The sequence below is a fragment of the Micropterus salmoides genome, unplaced genomic scaffold, assembly GCF_014851395.1.
Source record: "Micropterus salmoides isolate LMB-PRFRI ecotype aquatic unplaced genomic scaffold, ASM1485139v1 Ms_hic_scaffold_21, whole genome shotgun sequence".
Classification (NCBI taxonomy): Eukaryota; Metazoa; Chordata; class Actinopteri; order Centrarchiformes; family Centrarchidae; genus Micropterus; species Micropterus salmoides.
In genome coordinates, this window is record NW_024041262.1 from 7,939,321 (window position 1) to 7,967,130 (window position 27,810).

A 27,810-nucleotide genomic window follows, 5' to 3' on the forward strand; every position below is an offset into this window, starting at 1 on the left:
TGTTTAGAGTAAGATAACACATGTTAGAGGAGGAGCCACTCAAATATTTGCAGCAGCGGCCCCTCGGCCCCAGCCAATTCTCTCAAGCTTTTACTAGCAGTTAGATTTTACCTATAGTTCAGAATTGACACGAACAAATACAATGTAGCGATGGCGACCTGTCCAGGGTGTACCCCGCTTTTCGCCCGATGCCAGCTGGGATTGGCTCCAGCCCCCGCGACCCTGTACGCAGGATAAGCGGTTGATGATGGATGGAAGGATGGATGGAAATACAAAGTATAACAATAGGTAGATCTGGTAAAAGACCACATATATTTCAAAAATGCAAATGTATCTAAACTAAAAGAAATTAGGCTCCAAACGAGCCCAGTGAACAGCACTGCTGTACACATAGGCCTACAGTAGGATGGCAGAACTTGCCCTACGCATGCATGCCAAGTTGTGTGTGAGAGTAGGCTACACATTTCAGCTTATGAATGGTGTTTTGTGTTGTAAGTGTTTGTTGCACATTTTAATGCCTTGATGACTGTGGTAGGGGGCTCCTGCTTAAAAGCACTGTGGCTGAAGGCCAGCCATTCTCACCATCATGATGGATGATAGCTTTCCGTCCAGAGAAAAAATATAGAAAACTATCTCTAGTCCTTTCCTTAGTTTCAGGTAGCCAAAGCTATAAGCCCAGTGGTGGACAGTAACAAAGTAGTGCTGTACTTGAGTACACAAGGTATTTGTACTGAACTTGAGTATTTTCTTTTCATGCCATGTTCTACTACATTGTAGCTAATTTTTATATATCTGACAGCTTCAGTTACTAGTTATTTTTTAAAAAAATAAGATTTTTACATACAAAATGTAAGAAGATTTAAAAAAAAATGTTTTAATCTAAATTAAATTACTTAACAGTTAGTAGAACCACATCAATTAGGCTAATTGACATTTTCATGTAAAAACATTTCATGGTTCCAGCTTCACAAATGTGAAGATTTGCTGCTTTTACTTGATTATTTTAATGTATTTTTAATCATTTTGAGGTTTAGACTGACAAAACAAGTATTGTGAAGGTGTCACTTAGGGCTCTGGGTTACTGTGACAACATTTCTCACTATTTTCAGAATTTATTACAATCGATTAATGGACAAAATAATCAGCTGAACAGGCCTATGTTACTTTGCTCACCCCTGGGTAAAAAATCCAAAGCTGCAGGTTGCAAAGAGGTTGGAGAGTTTTTGACACCAGCCGCTCTCACTATCTTTGATCACAGGCAAGTGATTTCGTCAGCTGGGATTGGCTCCAGCCCCCCCACTTAGCAGTGATATATTTAACTTTGAATAACATCTGTCTGAGTTTTAAATAGTTAAAGTTATGCAATTTCAAAACCTTTTTATTAATAAATATATACTGTTTGTGTCTTTGCTTTATTTTAGGTTCTTGATTTGCAGTGAAGCATTTTTAGGAACAAATCTGGTCCCCATCAGATGTCCTAGCGGGGTGTTCTCAAGCAGACATACTGTATGTTTACAAGGATATAAAAACTGCTTCCTAGAAAGTTAATAGTGATGAGGGAAGCAGTTCAGATGTCATGACCGCAAACGCTTGAGTGATGAGCATCTCTCTCTTGAGAAACGATTGCTATCCTGTGGCCTGTCAAAGGCTGTTACCATCCACATATGCAATATTCCCTGCTAAGGGCTTCCCTGCCCTCCACTTGGTTCGCCTTTGGAAAATAAGCAACAACAGTAGGGATGGAAAAAGAGTATTGCCATTGTGTGATAGAGGGAGACACTGAATGAGTATTAAATAGCTTCTGTGACTAACTGAGCAAACATTTCCATCAGAACTGGACACATACTTGTAGCACGTACCTCAAATCAAAACAGAGTCAGAGTCTTGTTCGTGTTGGTGAATCTGTGGCAACAAAATTTTACTCCCCACCCCCCAATCCTGATTTAGAGGTGTAGTCTGGATTTATAACTGCCACTAACTTTGGAACAGAGCCTGCAGTGGAAACAATCTTTCGGTGTCTGCCTTTTCACCTTGAGGGTCACGAGCAGTGCCATGTCATCGCTGCAGTCCCCCCAGTCACGCAAAAGGCTCTGCTTCATGTCCCCAGTATGCCACTGCATTAAGACTGAGACAGTGTGTGAATATGTGTGTGTCGCCCCTGGTTTGGGGACACACACAAACACACTCATAATGGTTACTGGGTGATGGAGACGGAGCGCTGTAGCACCATTACTTTCTGCTTCTATAATCCTGAAGATAGCAGACAGTTGCCAGTGTTTCCTCTAGGATTTTTTTCAGCAGCAGGGGCAGAACAAACAACAAAATACGTAATTTGACATCATATTGGGCCATTAATTTTTACCATATCTCTGAACAAATAGTTGGAAAAGCTAGAGCAGATAATAAATAAACAACACCCAAAGATCAGTCTACAGGAGGAACTACAACCTTTAGATCTGGAGAAAGTAATTTGGTCAGTTCTGTTGCTCCACAGTGATTTTACAGTGATGGCAAAGCATGTTTTGGACGTCACCCCTAAGAATTAATGGCAGGAAAACCCTGTTAATGTGACCTCAGAATCATTATAGATACGACTGTTCATGTTTGCCTTTTGTGTGTCTTCATTTTACAGCTTCTGACATTTATCTGTAGACATTAATATAAAAAATAGGCAACATGAGAAACCTCCTCCCTTCTGAGGTGCATTTTATTTGCACATTATAATCCAAAAAGAAACGTCTCTTCATTTGCTTAAAAGGACTAGTTTGCATCACTAGTTAGCTTTACTAACCTCAGCTCCTCCAGTCACCTCCGTCCTTTCTTTTCCAAAACCACTTTTTCAGGCTGAAAACTGAAAAATAATTGAACCAGTCTTTACAGGACAGAGCTGCAGGCTACGTCAGTTTAGTCGAAGTTTGTACCCAATGTTCTCAACATTGGACAAGTAGGCAGTAATAAAATACAGCTTCCAGTTTCTATAAATTGAGCTAATGTTAAGTTACATAGCAGCTATGTAGCTGCTAGAAGCTGCTCAGCTGCGCGGTCTGAAGGGGAGGGAAGATGTTAGCTAACTTAGCACTAACCGGCTTCACTTTTCCAGCAGGTGGGAAACAACAGGCTATTTTCCTCCCCTCACGTTCACTGTCACTTTCTGCCGCTCGGACAATCAAACACTCGCTGCGCACCTCCTGATTCAGAGTTACGCTGCTCTTATAACACCATCTGTCACGTATGTTCTGCATAGAACGAGGAGACGAAGCGAGCCGAGCATTGACTGATGCCGTGCTGCACAGTGTTTAGTTTAATGATCGTGGGAAATTTTAGTAGTGGCGGTCATAATCCGCAGGTGCACCGCTGCTGAATGCATATAGAGGAGACAGTGGTCGCATTTCTAAAATGTTGTTTGTAACAAAACTTATATGTTAGAATATGAAGAATGTTTTAGATTTTTCCCCCGACACTGCAACATACTTCCCTGGTTATTAATTAAATAATTAATTAATTGTGATGAATTTAGTTTTTCAGATGCGTGTCTAAACAGATGCCTTACTTAAATATATTGCAAATACTGTGTAATATAAAGCCTCTGATAATTTTCAATGTTATGTTTGATTAAAGTGTAATGATACACTGCAACAAACCCTGTTGGATATAGAGCCTTGTAATCAAATAATTTGTAATCATAAACAGTTGTTACTTGTATATCGAGTTAGCAATATTAAGAATACAACTTAATCTGGTGAACTACTGCAAACATTTCATGAGTATGGGAGGCAATGCTTTGCATTGGAGGGGTATTTTACATTGGTTCAAGAATGTGTCCAGGAAATTTGCACAATTGAATCAAGAGATACCCAGGCAACTTGCCTCATGGCATAAATATCAGGCAAAGTTGGCCTGGTAGTAGTACAACTTACTGCAGGATGCTTTCTTAGGTATTTAAAGCTGAGGTAGTTGAAATGTTTAGAAATTAAGAACAAATTTTACCACGGGATACCAGAAATGCCCTTGATGTTGGGCAGTGCAGGAGTTGATGCTAATTTTCTTGAAGCTATACATTTCAGAGAGTTAAGATGCTTGTGACTTTCTTGTCCGGCGCTCATGTGTGTATCCAAAGAGAAAAACAAACAGATATGCTGTTTCTAAAGGTGTGTCTTATCACCCCTCTCTTTCCCCAGACGTCTGTGAACTTGAAAACACGTGGGGTGGCTACCCAAAACTGTTCCTGTCACCTGTGTGTTTAATGCCTATCTGCAATCCAAATTTCCTTTGGAACAGTAGTAACAAGCTGCATTAACAAAGAAGTCCACCAGCACCCCAACAACAAATCTTGCTAATGATAGATAGTCAGGTACAGATGTCAGCCACAGTTTGTTAACTGTAAGATACATGTCTCCATGAGGATTTGTTACATGTTTTCCACCATTGGTGACGTCTAGCTGATGACCTTATGTGACAATATGATTCTGTTCAACCAAAAAGGGTGGTAAAATGTACAATGGCTACAAAGTTTGGTCAGCAGAGGGGGAGTCAGTGGTCGGAGAAAATGCATCTGAGGCGATGAGTAAAAACGAATGTTCTCACTTCTGATGTCATGGGCAAGGGTGCACCGGCTGCCGAAAAGTCAGCCCACTTTTTCCTGTCCTGACATTTGAAGGACACCCAAGGGAGCAAGACGTCAGCGTCACCGGCAGCCGTCCGCCGTCTGCCGCCGTCGCCGTACTCAACACTAACATCATCGTCGTCGTCTCTGAAAGGTGTAGTCCATCTTTCATCCCTCCATTTTTACTTAGCATGAGTGATTTGGTGCTGGCCTCTCCTTACCTGTTTCCCTGACCCTTGTTTTCATTTTTTGACTCTCTCCCATATTCTATACCTCACATAAATGCACTTCTTTGCAACACGACGTCACTGAAAGGGTTTCTTTTCCTTGGTTTATTTTTATTCTGCAAAACTGCTGTGTCAAAGGCTGAGTTGGCTATCAGGCCTTGTCTCACATTTTATTACTAAAACCTGTTTGGGTTGCAGCACATGACATGTCTGGTGTCCAAATGCAGAGTGCAGTGAGTTTGAATCCAGTGCTAAACATGCTAAACTCATTTTACAAGCAGTCACATTTAAAAATTATCCTATTCCTCATTTCCAAAATACATTCAGAGCAGCACAGGCGCGTGTTTCTTGCTATTAATATAAAATGGCAAAGTATGCCCTTAATTTTTGTTTTTACTTGATTTTCTTCTTTCCTATGATGGGATTTCACCTCCCTCTTGTTTTCCTTCTCCTTTTTTGTCCCTGCACTTATCCTTCCTGTCTCACCACAGCCATTCTCTATTTGGGTTATATAGCTTGGATTAGACAAGCCAGGATTTACACACACAGGAAAGATAAGGGGACATTTTTACGGCACAACCACTATTTTAGAGGTGCGTATGAGAGTCAGAGAACCATTTTTAGACTGCAGACATGGCTGGAAAATTGGTGTAAGCTACTAAAAAATCGGTTGTAACATTTTAAGGCCTCATGGCTTTTCACGGAAACACCTCCCCGTACAGAAAATATACCATATTAATCATGTAGCTATTAGCATGGTTGTCTGTGTCCAGGCGGGGGGAGGCTCATATTAAATAAAATACTCTTTTACAGATTTTTTGTCTACATTTATGCATGTTCTTTGTACACCAGACTCAAAAACTGAAGAGTCCAGTCTTGTCTTAGATTGTTTCTGCATTCAAAAAATAAAATGCTTTTTTGTTATTGCAAATGGAAGCACAGTAAAAACGCCATAGCAATGACACTATGTGTGCCATAAAGTGGGTTAAATGCATATATTTACAATCTAGATAGGTCTTTGCTGATAGCGGTGTTCTCTTTTCCAGGAACACCTTGTTCACACTCACACAGCTCACACACCTGGAGCTGCCCAGCACAACCACAGTCCTATCTGTAGGCCGCTGAGCGGTTTCTCTGCTGCGGGGGTTAAGGGCACTTCAGAGGTGGTAATGAGGGAAGGGTAAGCGCTGCTCTTTCACTTTCCCCAGCCAGATGTATGCTACTTGTCTGCAGAGCCAGTCTAGCTTGACAATCACACTGAAGAAGTTGTGTCACATCATTCACTCAGCCTGCTGTGCGTTCGTGTTGTTTGGCGACCAACTACTCAGTAGTAACTGAAGGATTCATCCCGCCGTCAGCATTTTCAGTCAACACGGAGGCCCTGGTAAATGAGATAAATCAGATATGTGGGTGGCGATCCAGAGGTCTGGAACCAAGCTAGATTGAACTTGCAACGTTAAGGTCACAAAACATGGGGTTTGTAAACTCAGAAGTGTGGTAAGCTTTGCCAGAGCCCCGTAAATGTTTTGCTCATTGAGACTTACAAAATAAAAGGTAAAAGATTACTTGAAACTAACTGATACAAAGGATTGTAATAATTGGCATTGTTATAACAGAGATTACTAACAGTAGTAGCTATTTCTAGCAGGAATTCAAGAAACACATGCTGATGATTTAACGTATTTGTCATGCTAACTGCTGTGTTAACTCAGTGTCACTCAGTGTCACTTAGTTTGTGACAACTTGATTAACTGTAGTCAACTAAAATTCCTGTGTGTGTGTGTTGATTAAACCAACGTGATTCAAACAGATGTAAATTAGTCAAATTAAGATCAGCTGTTACTTTCAGCAAAGCTAATCGCCTGCTTGCCCTAGCTTCATATTTAGCGCACAGACAGGAGATTGGTATCGACCTTCTCATCTAACTCTCGGTAGGAAAGTCAATATGCATAATTTACAAAATGTCAAACTATTCTTTTTGGCATGTTAAGGGTTAGGCATTGGCACTGGGACACCATTGAATACAGAGGTATGCTCCAAAACAGGGTGAGATCCCAAACGTTTTAAATACATGAAACCTCATCACCTGGCCTAACATTAGCTGTACCTGATCCGCACTCCTGCAGTATCAATAAAATGCTGTTAAATCAGGGTCATTTTGTGGTAAAAGTGTTACTTGTTGTACTTTTACAATGTCTGTTACACAATCTGAAAGCCTAAAAAAACAACCTACTAGATCCTGTGTACTGGTACCAGTCATAGGCAGAAGTTCCCCAGTGGTTCACCGTACGTGTTGGTGACCTGCTGTCCCGTATGGTAATGGTGTCAGTGGGACACAGAGTCCTCTGTGCAGCCGCAGCACACTGGCCTGTTGTGACTGTGGCTAGTTTAACAGAGGCCCTGTATGCCCTTGCATGAGTGGCACGTGTGTCTCTGCTGCTAAATATAGCAACAACAATGGCACTGGGAAATGCCTGTTTAGAAAAAACCTGACCTCAGATGATATCGGTTTACGGCTTATGAATAAAGACTTAGAGAAGTGTAATTTTCCATTGATGGTGGAGAGGCTGAATACTAAGGAGGATTGTTTGCTGGTGCTATTCATTTGTTTCATCCCTTCTTGTGTAATTTATTTTATCAATTAAGATCTATAGGTGTAGACACAGAAAGGAATTTAAAGTTGTAAATGGGAAAGCTTTCAAAAACTGGCGTGAGAGGAACTGGCAATAGCGATACATTTTTTTAAATTCTGTGATCCTCTCACACATATCCTATGGCTTAACCACATGGTCCCAAGCTCATCAGTCATCAGTGAAAACCAAAAAGTGTCTTTATAACTGAGCCTTGAAAATTCTGGACAAGAAGAGAATAAGGTACCATCACTGCCAAATTAAAGATTTTAAGTTTTGCTAATTTTATCTCCCTGCATCTGGTTAAACTGGTCTTCAAATGCTTAAATGACGCTGCTCCACCACCACTTTGCAAAACAATAACAAGACAGCAAAGTACCAGATCCATCACCCGATCAGCGTCAAAAGGCAATTGTAGTGTCCCTTTTCGAAGAACATTTTTTTCGGTAAAAGGGGCAAAATTATGGAATTCTCTGCCAGATCACTTGAAATGTATCCCGACATTAGCCTCCTACAAAAAAAACACTAAATCGTGGTTAATTCAGGAACAATACTGCTCTCATATTTAGTTTTTACACATTGCCCAATCTGTATATTTGTTATCCTTTTTTATTTTCTTCCATTGTACTTTTTTTTTTTTTTGTTAAACTGTATTTTTTAATCAAAAAGCCCTACTATGGACAAGTGTCATGAATTAGCTTTAGCTAAAACACTATGATACACACATCAGATGACTGTCAAAGTTTATCTATGTTTTTGTATCTGTCCCTATTTAAATTAAATAAAAAATTTAAAAAAAATTGTTTTAACTTGTTTTTCAGAAGACATACAAATCCAGTTGAAATCCGTAGCTTTTTTATTCTCTATAGCTTACTTCACAAAACTCTTCCTGAACTCTTTGTTTAACCCATATTCAAATGGTCTGACTATAGCACCCTATAAGAGACGCCCTGCTTTATCAGGCCTAGTGCCAAAATCACCAACTGCGGCACAGCAAAATACAACGCGTTGACCCTTCAAATCCTCCCACTTACTGGGGAGAACCATTAGAACAATCCCTGGTGGAATATATTACAGTTATAGCTCTTAAACTTTGTTGCTGAAATACTCCCGTGCATATTGGTCTGGACGTCTGCGTGCCTCCCTGGTGGTCCGCTCAGCTGAAAGACGGTGATTAAATTATCATCGTCAATCGGATCCATTGCTGCGGGTCCTGATATGGAGCAGCCGCCGTTAAGAAAATGGCACGTTCCTCGATGAGAGGATCTGTCTGTGGCTGGAAAGCTTGGAGCGACTTTACAGCCTCAGGCAGTGAACTGCAGCTATAGAATGACCTTCTCTCTCTCCCCCGAGGCCTTCATTCACCCAGAGGGGCTGTGAAAGGATTTACTGAATAAAAGAAAGTCGATTTGAACATGTTTTTAATCTTGCAGTGCAGCATAATAGCCTGAAAAGGTCAAATAAATATTATCACTTCACAGTGATAATGATTGATGCTTCAGGGAGTGGGCAAACATGCCTTAAAACTCAGTGCATGAACAACTGAATGACAATGAGATTTCAGTGTTTAATGTTCAATTTATTTTTAAAAATATATACTGTCTTAAACATGTTTAATATCTTGTGAAGTTTACATTATTTACTAATTCTTCACATTTGTAGTATAAGAGTTGGAAATAAACTGACAGTGATGGAAGGAATAGTGCGATCTTTGACTTAAATAAGAGTACTAATACCTTAATGTTAAAGTTATAATGTAGTAGTAGAAGTACAGATGTATTGGAGAAAAAAGCAGAATTATCCCAATCAGAGTGTTATATTGGATTTATATTGGATTGATATTGATGCATTAACACGCAAGCAACATTTTATGCATGTGGTAGCTAATCAAGATGGAGCTTATTTGAATTACTTTATTGTTTGGTAGTTTAAGCCATCTATTCACTCATCATAATTTATTAGCTGAATGTATTTATCATTTTAATTGTATTTTATCATGTTGATCTTAGCATACTACAGCTACAACTAACCCTACAACCATAATTTCCACAAAACAACAGTGGTCAGGTCAATATATATTGTGAAAAAGTATATGTTTGCTTGAAAATTAAGTATATTTACTTTGCTTGTTATTTTTATTGACAAGTAATAAATAGATTATTTGAAAAGCAGTTAATTTCACATTTATAGTCCATAGAGAAAGTGGTTCCCAACATGTTGGGTTGGGTTTTTATTTCATCTGACTTTGTAATTGTTTTGCTTTTTCAAATGAATTTCCACCCTTTAAAGCTTACACAAATCCTTCAAATGAAATAATCTGGAAGAAAAAAAAATACAAAACACTCTAACATCCACACCAATGAGGGGTCTCATTTTAAGGGGTCACAAGCCAAAAATATCGGAAACCACTGGTGTAAGATACCTGCCTACATAGTCTGAACAACATCCATTAATAGCCCAATTGAGGATTTCAAACTAATATGAATATATTTGATCTGGCACATTGGGTATTTCTACCTTACATGAATATGACCAAAAGGTTGAAATAATACCATATAAAGAAATATCGTAGATCAGTGTACTGTAGATCCTTAATTCATACACTGTGATATATCTTTAGAAATCCCTTTCCATATATTTGTAGCTTAAAAATGACACCTAATATTACCAAATATGGCAAGTGAGCCTTTGCTTCTAACTATTTTTATTCAACTAGAAGGATTTATTTACATTTCAGCCCTTGTGGGTAACTCTCAGCCCTCCCCAGCCTCTTAAGCGTCTTGTTATCTCTGTTAGGTGTGTTTGGCCAAGAGTGTGAGAGCTGGATGCTGTATGGGCGTCTTGTTCCATGTGTTTGCTTTTCACCACCAGAGTGGCGAGAAGATGGATGAGTCTTTCAGTGCTGATAACTCTGGTTATTGCCACCATTAGCTACCAAGCAGGCTGTGATCCCTCTTCATCTCAAATAGAGTGGAAAATCTGAGATTGTAGAGCTGTCAGGAGTGACCACTTCTATATTCGGTCCAGCCATGATGGAGAACCTGGGTTTGCCTCAGTACCTCTCAGTGTTGGTTCTTTCTCTCTCTCTCTCTCTCTCTCTCTCTCTCTCTCTCTCTCTCCCTCACACACACACACACACACACACACGCTCACACATACACACATCTCTGTTTAGAAGAAACACACAGAAACGCAACGCAGCAAGGCAGTGTTCCTAGATCCGTCAAAGCTAATTTGTCTGAGCAGTTTGCCAGCAACACAAGGATTTGGACAACGAGGGAAATTATGTTGAAGTAAACATGCCTGCTTGCATGTAAACTCATCAGCACTCGCAATGCGTTCCAAATAATTCCGTCTAATTTCCTGAGATGAAGTGGAGGAAAATGCTTTGCGATGGTGCAGGGAGCCATCGGGGTTTAAGCTGTGGACTGCATAAGTTTGCGTCATGGTTCCCAGACCGCGGCGCTGCACGCGTCATGAACGAGAAGAGCTGAAATATTTCCTTTCAACAGTCATGGGAATCTTAATATTCAAAATCCAGCTTTCTGATTGTCCCAACTCTGCTAAGCTTGTTTTTTTGAAAAACAGCCAAACATTAAACATTTTAGCTTCTTGATTGGAGCTGAACGCTCCATCTGCACGATTAGGCAAGCTTTTAAAAAAGGGTCTCAGAAAAGGGTCATAGTACGTTTAAATATGGATGCTAAGGCAAGAAGCCCACTTGATGCCGATAGTTGTGTATTAACTGTGCTAATGTCCAACCTTTAGTTTTTCCGCCAAAAATAACAATAACATCACAAGGATTGAGTGTCTCTTGCAGAATGATATTTTAATCAGGTCGGAAACCTCTGAAATAGAATTTAAACCACCATGGGACACTAAAGCTCTCACTTAAACCCCTAATAAAAGGTACGTTAGCTGGTTGAAAATGTATGTTATGATATGACTTAATTTAAAAATTTAAATTAAGTCATATCTTCCCCTCCATCATAATGGCAATGAATGGAACTGGCTGGAAGATATGTGGTTCTCAGTATGAATCTGGTATCCGCCAATATTATTGCTCAAATGGTAGTTGCGTGGTTTGGAAGATGGTTCATGAGCATCCCTGCAAAGAGTAACTGTGTCAAAATAAAGTCTTAACATATCCAAAAAAAAAAATAAATACTATATAGTACAGCATTCTGTGATTATTATATTATATATAGTATATTGTATTATCATAGCATTTTTGAAGTGACAGACTGCAACTTTTGAAAGAAGAAATCACACATTCTTCCTCTTGCAAATGAAACACATTTTGCTGATACAACCTGACTGTAGAACGTGGCAGTTTATGTTACCTCATGTTAACAAACCTTACATGGATATTGCTGTGCAATATGACTTGATAAATTCTCTGTACCTGTGCTACTGCTGCGTTGTGCAATATCTCATATGTGTTACTTCTGGTGTGGCATTTGTTAGAGATCTCTAGTTTTGACTTAATCTTCAGGTACACCCACAAATATCTTCCAGGTAAAGAACCCATCCAAAATTGTATATTTCAAGCTGAAGAGGCAGTTCTTGAGGTAAACGACAACTATAAATAAAAGCTGAGTTTCCATGCCAGTCAGTCAGAACTAAGGAAGTCTCTTGGGTGAGGGACGAAACGTCTTCTAGTATCTTTAACCAAGTCCAGTTGCCTTCATTGGATAACTATGACCTGGATGAGAACCTTCACAGACATCTACAACTATAAAGAACTTCTTGACCCCCACATATTTAAAAGCCAGTGTGCAAGATGTAATCTCTGACTCACCTGATTAATTGTATACAGTTATGATTAAATTTGTACCAAACCTAACAGCAATCATGACAATCATGATTAAATATACATCTGTTTGAGGCTCCTTTATATATAAAAGAAACGTTCAGGACCTCCTGTGCTATAGTATCAATTACTGCATATTTTAAGAGCTTAGTGGTAGGTAAAGCCCAATGAACAAATATTTGGCGTGTCCAAGCAAACATTTTCCCCTGTGTTTAATCGTCTGGGAGAACAGCAGACCTGTGTAGGTGTCCACCAGTGAATCTCGGTGCTACATAAACATTTGTGGTGGAAGGTGTTTACTCAAATCTCCAGCAGACGTGCACTCCGGCGTCCACGGAACAACTTAAATGTGCTGGCTGCACGGCCAATTTGACCATCTTGAGAACTTGCGGTGTGTGCGTGTTTGTAACCTATCTATTACAAACAGGGAGTGAAAATGCTGCTGGGAATTAGAGGAGCTTGGAATGAACGAGGCCCTCCTCTCTCCCGTGTGAAAGTGTCTTTTGTTTGTTGTATGCAAAGGGTGAAGGCTAGTATGTAACCTACACATACATCCAGGAATCATTTTACATACGGAGCCAGAACATGCAACCAGTGGAAGCTTCAATTTGGGAACTTTCACAATGCATATTGGAAATCAGCCACATATCTCCATGGAGAGCTTGATGGTCTAAATACAATTTCAGAGGGTATAATACTCACTGAACAAAAAAAGATTCCATGCACATCGTCGATTTTAGAGTTGTTGATCTAGAAACCTATATACATTATAAGTCGCTCTGAATAAAAAACATCAGCTAAATGCCTTAAATATGAATGTGAAACCCAAGTATTGTCTTTCCAAGCAGGATGTCTGCAGGAGCAAAGCAGCCTCTCACTGGGGAGCTGGGTCAGCCTAATAATGCTACTGTATCCAAAGATGGATATGAACATTAAAATTCAGAGCAATGTTGGTGCCAAGATTCTCTTGAGACATTCATGGATGCAGGGAGTCATATAGAAGAACACGCTTACAAATGTATGCATTACATTACTTGTGTGGAACTTCCTTAATGGCAATCATTACTTAGCCCTCACCTTTATCTAACCTCAAACCTTGACCCAAACCAAGCCCTGTCATCAGTTGTGTGGAAGACAGTTCCAGTAAAACGTATGGAAGCGGCTGCGCTCTGTTTTTTATGAGGTGGGGACGCACGCAAAAGTGAGATTTATACTGCATTGGAAGCAGTGCTTGAAGTGGGCCAGAACGCACCGATACGCAGTACAGACACCTCGACATTTTACTCTATCTGCAGAGAGAGATGAGGGAGAAGAGAAGCTTGGGTGCCTCTCAAGCAGCCGTGTGCTGAATGTAGCTCGTCAGTGTCACTTTTCGTGAACCGACCAATCGCAGCCTGGATGGGGCGGGACATATAAAAATATTGACAGATAGGGGTCATTTACACTGGGGACGCTGGGGACATGTCAGAATCAGAATGTCTCCATCACTTTTTGAAAGCTTTTGTTAAAGATATTCTGAAAAACAGCTTGCAACAAGAAATGTTGAATAACAAATGAAGCAATTGAAATATAGAAGAAACAAATGAGCATTGTCCAAAAAAGTAACTAGCTCAAACAACAAGCTGCTGATTACTGCATTATATTCCATTATATTTTTATCTAAGGAATTGTCACCTGCCACCTTAATTTTTTTCCCTTCACATAAATAAAGACATTTCCACCATAAATTGGTGCAGAAAATGTCTCCAAGTGTTTAATACTCAAAGTCTTCCAGGGAAGGGCCCCCAGACCCCCCCCACTGATATATTTCAGCTTGGAATACTTAGTCGAAATACTGTTATAATATCTTCTTGTCTTGTTCTTGTGACCCAAATATGCCGTCATACACCTAATCTGAGCCCTTATAACTTCACCACTTCACAACACAAAGTGACGCAATCAGCAAACTTTTGAAATTTTGAACTCATTGTTCTGCGTTATGATTATAACATGTTAGTACTTTGCATTAACAAATCATACTAAGTATCATGTAGAGCATTTTTCTTGCACATGAATGAATGACAAATACGGTATACTAACATTTTACTTTGTATTTAATGTTATAATATTTAACCTTGTGGTTGAGGATAGTGCGGGGGTGGTACTGGCACCTATTTTTTTTCCACTTCAAGCACTGATTGGAAGTGTATTCAAGCAGTATTGTTACAGGTTCTCCTTTGTCATTTTAGTTGAATTCAAGAAGGTGGGCGTTAACTGATGTGAGCCTGTCAGAAACTTTTGCTAATAGACAAGGATTCTCATTCCTGAAGTATCTTTGGTTTAGTTTCTGTCTGTGGCTGTTTACCTTAATTAACTGAAGCCAGGGGCCGACTGGGACAAAAATTCAGCCCTGGCACTGTAGCCACGCCAGCCCACCTTACCACGCATCCCCACGAACACACATTCACTACTTATTCATTCAGGACTTTGGTCATGAGAACAAGACGAGAAGATATTTTAACACTATTTTGAAGTAATATTCGACGATAAAATGTATGAGTGTGGGTTCTGATTTTGAGGATTAACCTCTTAATTTCCTGCATTCTAGAGACATTTTCTGCACCAATTTATGGAGTAAATGTCTTTATTTATATGAATGGCAGCACAAAATTCAGCAGGTGACAAATCAAAATATAACAATAAAATGGAATATAATGCAGTAATCAGTAGCTTTTTTGTTAATTAATTCAATTTGTTTCCTATTGTGCAAATAAACCTTTCTCAAGGCATTTTCATTCAGCCTACAAGAAGACCAGGGGTCTCTATCTGTACCGATTACAGCAACATCCATGAACCTATAGCCTATGAAACATTGCACTGCTCTCAACATTGGAATACACATGAATAAAAACATTACTCATTAGCCTATTTAATTCTCCTCTCTTCACTTCTAATATTTCTGCACTTCTAATATTTCCACATAAGCATGGAACATACACCTCTGCTGCAAACTCAGCAGCTTGCCCTACCTCTTTCTTTTTCTCTTTCCCTGTATTTGTCAGCCCTGTTGACTTTCTCCATCAGCAGTGGGCTGTTTATAAAGTGGCCGAAATGACACAGCACTCGCGATACCATTTTCACACGCGGGTGCGCGGAGGAGGCTTGTTAATGAGGAACCCAATCAAAACCGAAACCAACATTGTATCCAGTTGCACCTGCACCAAAGTGTTCACTGTTGCGTTACCTGGTCCGTGCTTCTGAAATAGCCACCGTCTGAGTCTTACAACGTAATGGATGATAATTTCTCTCAATATTTTGGTCGGCCCTTAATGTAGGCTGCCTCAACGCCCAGGTTGATATGTGGGAAACACTGATATTAAGATCAATCTGACCGGCCCACCCCAAAACAAATAGTCTGGCCCCTGAGGTGCCAACGGCAAAACTCAATGCTCGACCCCCTGCTCTCGTCTGTAGCCTCTTATATACCATACAAACATAGCAGAGTAACATAGATCTTCTCATCTAACTTTTGGCAAGAGAGCAAGCGATTTCTTTAACCACCAGCATTCGAAATAAATGTCAGGTTACCAGCCTGTCTGAACACAGTCTTACCCCTGCAACTGTTGTTCTCAGTAGCTGTGACGACATGGTTATGCTAGCCTGGTGGAAGTCTATTGATTTATATCTGACCCCCTGTACTCCCCTTTTCTCTCCCTGGGCATATAGATTTACATTCGTCCTTCTGTAGAGAGGAGAAGTAGACTGAAACATGGCACAGGAACAGGTTTACGGGGTCACTATCTGTTTACAATGATCTACATTTCATCCCTATGAAAAGGACAGAAGCACATTTACTCCCACATGTAAATGCAGGAGGGAGCTGTTAACATACAGTACGTCTCTTGGAATCTTGCTATATGAGATGCTTCAGCATTATAAAACAAAGTCACAATTTTTATGCCTATTAATTCAGCTAAATTCAAACTGAAAGACTGGCGCGTAGTCAGCACGGACAAGCTCGCTGCTGAGTATCCCATTCAGTTTCACACTCTAACACCCATCTCAGGCCAGTGCCGCATTTGACGTACCATGTTTGACAGCGCAAAAGCTGTTTTATTTCAAAATATTTGCTCAATAATTCAGAGACAGATGTGCTCCTATTCCCATAGATTTGATTTCACGCAACTTGAAATAAAAGCTCGCCCCCGCTCATAAAACGCACCAGTAAGCTGAGTCTGCTGTGGGTACGTTATTTTGCACATGGAAGGAGGGATACATTTCAGATTGTTATCAAGGATTGTCCAAAGACTACACATGCCTTCACTGCTATACTGGGGTCTTGGCACTTCAGTATATTTGCACAGTTCTTCATCCACACCGACAGACTTATGGAGTCAGTCACACTGTTACATTTCAGCTGCTTGTATGCCAATAAAAATGTTGTATTCGTGTCTTCTTCTCTGTGCTGATTTGGCACTTACAGTTACAGCTCACATCGTTTTTGGTGCACATGCCCAAGGACTTGTCAAGATGTTATACCAAAACATGCTCGACTGGATGGAAAGAGAGGGATTATTCTCCTGAGCCAATCAACAAAAGGGTGGTAGACAAGCATATGAGTTAGTAATTGTTGCCCTTCAAGTCTGTCTTTGCTCATTGTCGATCATGTCCAACTTCAAACCGTCCATAGTTTGAAAAAAAAGTCACATAGTTATGTTCTGTAAGCATGTTGAACAGAAACGGTTTCTGTTCTTTTCTTCACTGATGCATCACCAGTGAGGTGGTGGTGTTGATTTAGTGTTGGATGACAGGCAGGCAGAAGTTTAGTACGATGTTAGAGGCATTCTATCATCAATGTAAAGGCTGTGACGAGCGGAGGGTGATTTTCCCTTGTCCATGGGACAGCTGTGGCTCAGGAGAGCAGGTTGTCCACTGATCACAGGGTTGGCAGTTCGATCCCCACCTCCTTCTGTCCACATGTTGATGTGTCCCTGTGCGTTAGCTCGCTGCCATCGCTGTGTGAAAGTGTGCGTGAATGAATGACAAAAACCATGCGCACTCAAAGCAAACAAATCACATTGCGTACGTAGGCCTTCATGCATTTCACTGTGTGTCCACATGACAGTGCTCCTAGGCTACGTTCAGACTGCAGGCCAAAGTGACTCAAATCCAATTTTTGGGCAGATTTCTCATGTAGTCCAAAACCGATTCAGAACCGATTTTTTTAAAAGCGACCTGAGCCTGGACACTCAGGTCTGAATTGATCCGTCTTTGGCGTCACTCTAGAACAGTTGTTGTCACAGTCCTGCTGTGACGAATAATCTCCACAAAAAGCCATTATTGAACATGTGGCTCTCTTTCCTCATCTACTCACAATTGACCTTTTTTATACCTGAAATCCACCGGACCGGACTCTCTTCTGAGTTACGTCCATGCTACTTGTGTCCGTGCGGACACAGTGGAGAGAGAGAGAGAGAAGTGGATTAAGTGATGAAACAGTGTACAAAACTTATAAAAGAGTTGTTGGCCTCTCACTGTGCTGCTTTACGCTTCTCCCGTGATGTTGGTCCCGCCCCCTTCCGCTACTTAGCTAAAATGGCGGTCGTTGAGGGTGAGAAGTGTCCACCGTTCCACACTCAACTTTGTGCACCATACTGTGTATTCACAAAGCACTGCATTTTACTGTGCTTCTCAGTGTGAATACATTTATGCACTCAAAATAGTAAGTGTGAATATGGAAATGCGCGAATTGAGACACAGCAAATGACTCCACCTGACCAAGAAAGTGATGTCACCCTCTTAAATCCAGACGCGTGGAACACCCAAGGCCTCATGACATGTCTTTATACGTCAGCTCTACCTGCCACAACATCTTCATAGCTTTGGCCAAAAGATGTATTGCTTTAACACAGGGTGTATACAGTTCACATCAAATTGCCTTTCTGAGCTGTGAGCTATACTGTCAAAAGAAGCCAAAATAATTCAAAGAAATCTATAAAAGAAGTTTATTTTGACAAATGATGCAACACAATATCCTCAGGCCTTCCAGACAATAGTGCAGTCTGATCATTTGATATCTGAAATGCACAATTCCAGAGAGGCTTTTGGCAAACAGGCTGCATATTATTGGGTGAAGGTAGTGGATAAGAGTTTTTTGGTGGCAACCGACTGGCAGGTTTATTAGGTGCGATGTAATTCGATATCCAAAGTGTCCCGGGAACTGATGTAGCTTGTGTCAGGGCCTGCTTGATTCATTGAGATCCCATAAAAGCCAAGAAAAAAAAACAACTTCTAACCTAAAGCCTTCAGACTCCTGTCACCACAAAGCCTTGGGCCAAAATATGTTGAAATGTTAAGAGATTATATCAACGTTTAACCTGATATCAGATGTCAAATAAAAGAGCACATTAATTAGACTTACTTACAGAATCTAATGTAATGCAGTCATGTTGAAGACATACTCATATTTGAGTCCAGTTATGATTTTAACTTTATTTTATTGTACTACAATGGTGGCTTGTGCCATTTGGTCTGATTGATTCTAAAAGGATTGTTCCCGAGCTTCAGTTTGAATTTTCAAACAACTGTGTAAGAAACTGTGGGGTTAACACATCAGCTATAATCATTTCCCTGTTGGAAAACCCGCTTTCTTATTGCACTGTATTTTTCCTTAGTATTTCTGTCTTTCCAGCCATCTATGAATTGTAGCACAATACCAGAGATACAGAGAAATACACATTACGTAATACCTCGGCAACTGCACGAGCTACTAGTACTACTAACAGTGTCAGAGGGAGTGACAGCGTGCAGGCTTCTATTGACACACTGCTACTCTTGTACTTAAATCATTCCACAACGGCAGAAAGAACAAGAAGAAAGAAAAAGAGTCACCTTTAGGCATCCTGCTGCAGAGAAAGAAGCCAATCTATTTGGGAAATATTAACAAAGGAATTTATGGTTGTGAAATTTTATGTGCACACAGATGATATTCAAGGCACAAAAAAAAACCAAGGAGAGGGGTAGTAAAGGGTTCTTTTTTCTTTGACCCATATCTGCCTTGCTGAGGTAAATTTCATCTCCAGGAAAGAGAATCCCACAAATCTTTGCCAACAGACAGACAGACACGGACAGAATGGTCCCATCAATGGGCCGTGACGGCTGAATTTAAAGTATCTCTTTTACAGCGAGGGGAAAATATAAATATTGTTCTTGCAGAAGCCTAGACACTTGACTATTTCAATCGAAGCGATTTTTAAGTTCTCTGATGTTGCGGAAATGAACTCATGGGTCCAGGAGTTCTGCAGAGCGATTTGCCAGAGTCCCAGGAGAACATTTTTGTTGTGTTTTGCAGCCGAAATATCTTTCAGTTCCTAACCAATACACTGTCGATTCACATGCCATTTCAGTTGGCAAGTATTAGTAACTTTTATAACTTCACAAGGACTTTTGGGGCAGAAGAGAGCAGTCTGTGCCACAAATTTTAGTCATAATGTAAGGAGACAGAATCTGTCAGAGAACAATGAAATGTTCCAAATAGTTCACTTGTTAAAGATCTGACAATTTTGTTTTATGTCTAAAAGATTTTTTTCTAATTCTGCTTTTCATTAAAAGAATTGTGTGAATGGGGGGACTATTGTGCTGGAATATTTCATGTCTTGAGTTATAAATATCTCAAGTTATTGTTTCCCCTTGTTTTAAGTCTTGAAGGCTAAGCTAAGTAAACTGGCTGCTGGCATCATATTTAGCTTACAGACATCTAACTATTGACACAATAGCTAATGAGCCTGTTTCCAAAACTATTTCTTTGATTATTATATTAGTTTTAGTTTAAGTTAATATAACTAAGGTGCCTTACATAGTGTTCCAGTCTTTAAAGAAAAAGAAACGTTTACAGTCGAGTATCACCAGGAGTTCTCCGTCTCTTCATCTATTTCTCTCTCACCCCCGCCCCTCCTCCATCCTTCCCCCCAGTGTCATTTGTCAGTGTGACAAATACAACTTTCAGCTAAATGTGTCCTGTTGTCCCCAGACTGCACTAAACACCAGTCATGAAAAAGTCATTGCTAACAGCCAGACATTCTGATCCAACTCCTGTCATGGTAGATGCATTAAGTTTCTCTGGCTGCCTTCTTCTCCTCCTCCTCCTCCTCCTACTCCTCCTCACCTCCTCACCCCTGTGAAGAGGGAGTAGGAGGGAGATGGGGAGCATAAACAGGAGGAGGTATGGTCGAGAGGGCGACGAGAGAGGTGGATGGATTGGGGTAAAAGGTAGAGAGAACGAAGGAGGGGCAAAGTTCTCCAAAGGTGGGGGTGGGAGGGGGCACCGGAGAGGAGTTGTAGAAGGAAAAACTGGCAAAAGATGAGGATGACAGATAGTTTTGAGTGAGAAAGAAGGCTAAAAGACGAGGATAGTAAAACAGAAATGTTGGATTAGATAGAAATCAGTGCTGGGTAGCGCACTGGGGGGTGTATTTTAGGGTACCTGAGGGACGACCTTGCAAAGCAGCCCTACAAGCATCCACAACTCCTAATGCATCCAGCAGCTGCTCTAGTGGAGCACTCTGCATGTCTGGCTTCTGGGAAAAACATTTTCCCTCCAATTGTGGGGTCTCTTTCTTTCTCTCTGTCTCTCTCTCTGTCTCTCTCCCATCATGGGTAAAACATATCAAAGCGCTGTGCCCGTACATCAGGCACACATTGGCCCACTGGGGTCACTTTGAGAAGTGATTTTTACATTTTTTTTCACCCCTATCCTAAATTTCCTACATCTGTCTCAAGCACTCACTTTGTCATCCAAAGCTGCTGTTAATATTGTCCGGGGGGTTTATTAAAAGAAAGTGTTAACGGAGGAGCAGTTGTCACGTTTCAAGAGCAGAGAAGGGTGTTCTCATTGTGACTCATAGTGTGGGGAATTATCAGTATTCTTCTTCTGCCACTCACATGGTAGTTGCAGTGTTCTTCTGCAGTTTATCTGGTTTCGAGATTGCACACCTGCCAGCTGGTCCGCTGATTTCTGTCTCTTTTAAAGCAGGTGCTAATATGTGTGTGATACACCTTGCCTGATATAGGTTTTAAAGGCCAATTCTGATATTCTTTGGAATGAAGTCATCTGATCTTGATATTTTATATCATGCAAAATGTTTAAGCCAGAAGCTGAACTACATTACTTGACTAATGCTTACTTGACTAATGCTTGGACTTGGAAACATTACATTGCATTCATTACATGCATTTAGCTGACGCTTTTATCCAAAGCAACTTGCAATTTCTGTACAGGTCAGAGGTCACACGCCTCTGGAGCAACTAGGGGTTAAGTGTGTTAATTCGAACCCGGGTCTCTCACACCAAAGGCATGTGTCTTATCCACTGCACCATCACCACCCCCGACATACACATAGGAAACATAGGAAAGCATAGGAAAACATTCAGTGTTCCCCCATATGTTCCCTGAAATATCCTTTTTTTTTTCTCCTTGGATGTTTCTCATCTGAATGTTTCTTTAGAGCCCTGAAGAGGTAACACACAGTATCCAGTATGTCACAAGAAAATTCAGGAAATACACTTTTTTTGGGTTCTTGTCTCTTTATGTATCTAGTGAACCTTCAGAGGTATTCATTTATTCATTTTTTTTTTTTATTTGCCCCTTGTAGGATTCTGACCCATAGGTTGGGAACCATTGATTTAGAACATAATGGGACACTCTCCAGATCATCAATAAGGATCATTTCACGTGAATGAATCAAGTTTGTGAATGTGCACAGAAGACTTGCAGTTGTAGAAAATATTTGAGAAACTGTAAATAAGATATGAGCACAAATGATATCAATAGTAAGGTTACTCTAAGTCTCTGAGAAAAAAACAAAATGCTCTTGTGAGCAGTTGAGTAGAGATTCAAGGCAGAAAATGTGTGAAGCACAGTACTCAAAGTTCCCACACCAAGTGTGGTACTGACGTTTCTCATGCAAACACGAATTAAGTTACAAGTTTAAGTGAAATCATTTCACAAGCTTCAAATTATATTGACCCTTAATTGAGCCCATACTGTTACATTTGAATATATAAAGTAAATTATAATGAAATAGATTGTAGCAACACATAATAAAGACACTAATATTAAGTTAAATGTAAAACAAAATGAAATAAACATATATTTCCCAGAATATAAAAAGCCAAGAATGTGTGAAGGGTCAAGAGGGTCCTGTTTAAAAAGAACAATGAATGTGAAAGCGCATGGGATAATAGGGGAAATACTAAACTTAACCAAACAAAGCTGCAAAAACATCACTACCAGTAAGTCTTACCTCAGGAGAAAAAAAGAGAAAAACATAAAAAGTTATTCTTAAAGGTACAATCATCTATTGGTGTACAGCAGCCTTTTTGTCCACATTTTCTGCAATAATGTGGCACATTAAATGTAGTACATTTCACATGGGGACCGTGTTTTGGTGTCCTGTCCCCGTCTGGAGCTGTCCCCGGAAATGTGCCCGTTTTTAACTGTGTGTTAATCATAGACTGTATAAGGTGTTAACAGACCTGAAATCAGATTTTAAAAGGCCAGAAAGTCTGGATTATAAAACCGCAATTGTCCCCCTTTTTTATGTCACATATAATAACATATTTTTTTATGACATACTGATCACCAAACCAAAAAAGTCCCCAGTTTTTATTTCAGAAATCTGGTCACCTTAGCTTAAAAGTCAAGTGTAAATGCAACCAAAGAGCATTAGAGATGGACTGAAATTGGTAGACTGATTGCTTAAGGTGGCTTTTCCACGCTTTTAGTCTATCCAAGCTGTGATTGTTATAGCTAAATTGCTAATGCCTGCAAGCTACTCTCTACTATCTGTATTTTTGGCAGTTTACAAACAGATTTAATTGCATTACCACCCTACTTTGGGCTGGAGAACAGCCCACCCACCTTAGTATTTAGCCCGGGAAAAGCAATACTAATGGAATCAGATTCGTGATCTTGCCAACAGAGATATATTTATGTGGTTAATCACATCTGTTTTTTTAGTTGGATACGAGACACTTGAAATGACAAGTGTAAATGGGGCTGCAGATCAAATTCTCACCCAAAATCATTGGCTTTGCGATGGCAATGTATCATTGATAGGAGAGTACAGAGTATGGGGAAGCAATGAAAATGCAACATGGATGAGAACAAAATGATGGTGTCGTAACTGTGCGCGGAGAACAGGGATGTAGCACAGCACAGAGAGTGAATCAAAGTGTTGACACGCCAAACACAGAACACAATAATTGGGGAGCAATTGGACAGATCCAATTTTCCTTCAAGGGGGAAATAGGTTTTGAAGAGTGGTGAGTAATAGAGGTACACCACCGTTGGGAAAGTGGATCAGTAAAATATGAGAATCTTTCCACCAGCTTTTGCCATGCACTTCAGTTAAGACATGCTGGCACTGTTCACAACAAAATGTCACCAAACTGCTACCTCAGAGATTATTGTTCTTTCCAAGATCTCCAAATATTACAGCATAAAAAGCTAACTCCGGTAAATGTTAGAAAGTAACAAGCATTTTCATAACAAAGCCATGGAGACTGTCATACCTTTGGCTAGTCAACAGGAGATATGACTCATAACCCATCTAGAGGGCTAATAGCTAATGACTTCTCATGGCATAATGGAAGAGATACATTGAATTAATGTTTTCCCAGACTTGAAGTCTCATGGTTAAGCAATGAGACCAATTTAGTTAGAATTACATGTCAGAAGCCGTGACTTTGCAACCTGACAACTGCAGCGGTCAAGGCGCTTCATGATTTGCCTGTCAGCAAGGTGAGTCAGGCCGTGACTAACCAGCGAGACTAAACCTCTATCGAACGTCTACATCTATGGCACAAGGGCCAGCAGGCATGGTGTGTAGCACAGGAGTAATTCTATTTATTCCCCTCTATTCTCTGCTGTACCAGAAAAATAAGCCGCTCTTTTCTGACTGAGACACGGAGGGTGGGGTAGTTTTGTTCCTTTTCTGGATCCTGGCACAGATCCGGAAGCCTAGGAGCCACAGGGGCCAAATGTTTGGGACCTACCCAGTCCTCAAGGCACCCATACTGGGGAGTGAGAGCCAAGAGGCTGCCTCGTCTGGGCCGGGTGACTCCCCGGGGCTTGGACGCACAAGCTTAGAGATCAAGGGTGGAGGTCCTAAACATGGAAGCAGGAACCTATACTGTAATTTTAGGTAAATTGTGGGCCAAATAATTTGCCATGTGTAGACAGATATGATGCACTTGTGATTCCTACCAAGATCATAAAAACATTGCGGATACTGATCCACTGGCATCAAATTTGACAAAACCTCATGTAGAAATGTGGAAAAAGCGTCTTGTGGTGTTAACAGCAGCCTGTCATCAGTCACAGTGAGGAGTCGGCTTTTGACTTTTTCTTCTTTTTTTTCTTTAGGAGACAACAGCTCCACTTTGACTCTGCAATTTGACCGAGGTAAAGAATTACTGTAGCCATGACACTGCAGTCTGCATGGCGCTCAATTCTTAAGAAGCAAGATTGAAAACTTTGGAGCAGGAGCTTGTCTGTCAGGGTTGACTTGATCACTCTCAGTCCTGACCACAAACCCAGCAGAAAAAGACTGTTTTGTGCCCTCATGAGTCATTTGATTCATACCTGCTTGTACAGGGAGCTTCATGCTATTTTCACACTAGCTGTAAAGCTGTCGATATTTTTATATCGACAATGACTACTTGTAACTTGTGACTAACTCAAAGACAAGTATTACCAAATTTACAGTTCCCATCAGTTATAGAGAGAGATATTTAGCGTCTTTTCACACGTTGTTTTGGCTGTACAGCCTGCTGTTATGGTTCATTCTCACAGCTCTCATTAACCTCCTAAACCCACTGAATGTTACCTGCCTAGCACCAAATATAGCAGACAGACACTTTGAGAGTAGCTGATAAACATAGTGGAGCATTTAGCAGCTTAAGAGTCAGATTATTTTTCTTTGGAGTAGGGTGAGACCAAAACAGAGCAAAAAGTATTAGACTTGCATTCGTCAGGTGAACGAAAACAGGACTACAAAAGAATGCTAGTGTTGCTCTGTATCTGCTAAATGTGTAAATAGGTAAGACAGCATAACAAGGCATCAACTTTCTAAGGTGATAACATGTCCAATGTTGTGCTTACAGCTTTTTCCAATGCCCATAGGTGGCCCAAACCCCCAAAAGCATTCATTTTATGTTGTGTCCACTCAGGAGGCGTCACATTTTTCAGTTTTTCTATTTTTCAGTCATTTGTCTCGCATGTGTGAGAATATGCTTTAATTTTAATCAATATCGCTATCTACACTGACTACATAATAGCTCGTTTCACTTGTGCTTTTCGCATGTAACCTACATTGTGAAGCATCTTTTAAGGCTTACAGTTTGTTTTCATCTTTATAAGGTGCATAACTACCTTGATCATATATTGGGTTCTGAGTGCTGCTAAAACATGGGTGACCTATACAGCATACCGTGCCTGAACGCATCTGTGCTGCGCTTTCTGGGACTTATCAGTATTAGATGCAGCTATTGGCAATGAACCTAACGTTACTTAGTCTGACCTAAGTTTGATGATATATTTTGCGTATTGTTGTTGATAACTTAAGGAACGTAATGAGCGTGGCATTGATTTGTCCTAAAAAATTCAAATGTATGGATTTATTGTATCTGTTCCAGTAAGGGAAAATAATCCACAGCCAAATGCAACATGTTCACATTTCTCTTTTGAGTGTAAAAGTCATTCTATAAATGCAATAAAGGTTACAGATGAATGTAAGAGAATTCTCTTATTCTTTTAAGTAGAAACTGTCCAGGAAAACTGTACAGGAAATTGAGTTCTTTTTATTCAAAGCATAGAGGTTTGTACTTTAAGCCGGTGTTGATGTGTTTGTTTGTTGTTTCTAATGCCTACTCTGCCAACCACATGACAGGGAGCAGTAAGAGCCAGGCCAACCACCCAGACATGATGTGGAATTAAGCAGCCAAACCACACCAAGCCAGCCAATCAGAAAGAGACTAATGGGAATACATGGACCTGGGTATTTAGCTGTCACAGGGCCGTCAGCAGGAGATGGAGAGGCGACCGCGCTGTGGTGCCGCGCTCTGTGATTACGCTTCGCCAGCAGAGGAAAATCAAAGCACTGATTACACTCCGTAGCTCACTGTGGGCCTTGCCTCACAGACTCAGTGGTCAGAATTGACTGACACTCAAATGCCAATGGAGAGAATTTACAGTCTCTGCCTTTTTTTGTGAAACAGCCCTCCCTAATTGATAATCAGGGATTCCATTTCACTGTGGGAAACCCATGAAATGTTGATGCTATGGTGCGGCGAGCTCCCATTGCGTTGTTTATTCACTTCTTCCAAATCTACTGTCAACCATGCAAGACTTTAAGAGATACTAAAATCCTCTTCACACTCATCTCTGCCTCTGCATTGATGGAAACGCTGTTGCACAGTGTGGGATTATTCTTATACCACATACTGGTCAGAAGTGGCCGACGTTCAAACAGTAATAGAGAGAGAAAGGGAGCCGTTTTCTTTTCCACGGTGGTTTAGTTGTCACATTTACTTTTTTCAGCTTCATCCTCTTTATTTGTTCTTCATTTCCCTACCTAATCTAACCAGCAGAAGTATGGCTGATGTTACTGTTCATAGCCTCTATTCTCATGAACTTCTTTATGATCTCTTTTTAAACAATGTAGGGGAGAGCGGGGTGATTTGAGCATGTGGGAAAGTTGAGCCACCCCTTGTTTCTCGGCAAACCATAGACAAAATTGGTCATGTGACCACATTTTTTTGATGAGTCATCCATTTTACTCACCCTGTGGTGGAGAGAGGCCCAGGGAATAAGTGATAAGCACATTTAAGATCAAATCACTGTTTTTTGCCATTCAAAGTGATTTTTTTTATGTTCAAAGAGACCTGATCCTTGTGTCTGAACAATTACAGACAGGTCTGAGAAAATCTTACGCATGTGTTAGTCCTTTAGGAAGATGCAATATGAGGCTTACCCTTAAACTGCTGGATGACACAATTTTGTTAATATGGCAGGGATGAGGTAATTTGAGCCAAAAGACCTGGGGGAAGTTGAGCTAGATACTTTATTGTAATCAGGGCCCAAGCATGAAATGTGTGAGGTCCATATTGAAACTCAAGGGATTATTTTTCTTTTTTCTGCATTTCTTTTTTCTGCAAAGTAACCTCAATTTCGGGGGCCTAGACATACTCAAAAACTCGCCAAACTTTGCAGACGCAGCAAAAATTTCATATTTTATGGGTTTCACGCGTGGGTGTGGCAAAATGGCTTGCTAACGCCCCCTGCAGAGCAGCCTCCGGACTAAGTTTCACCTACATGTACGAAATTTCTGTGGTACGTGTATCTTGTCCAGACGCACAAAAAAGCCTCTTGGAGTCATTGCCTAAATCCAACAGGAAGTTCACCATTTTGGATTTAATGGTCATTTTTGGCGATTGACACACTTTGTACTTTAACAAACTCCTCCTAGAGAATAAGTCCGACCGACTTGAGATTTGTGC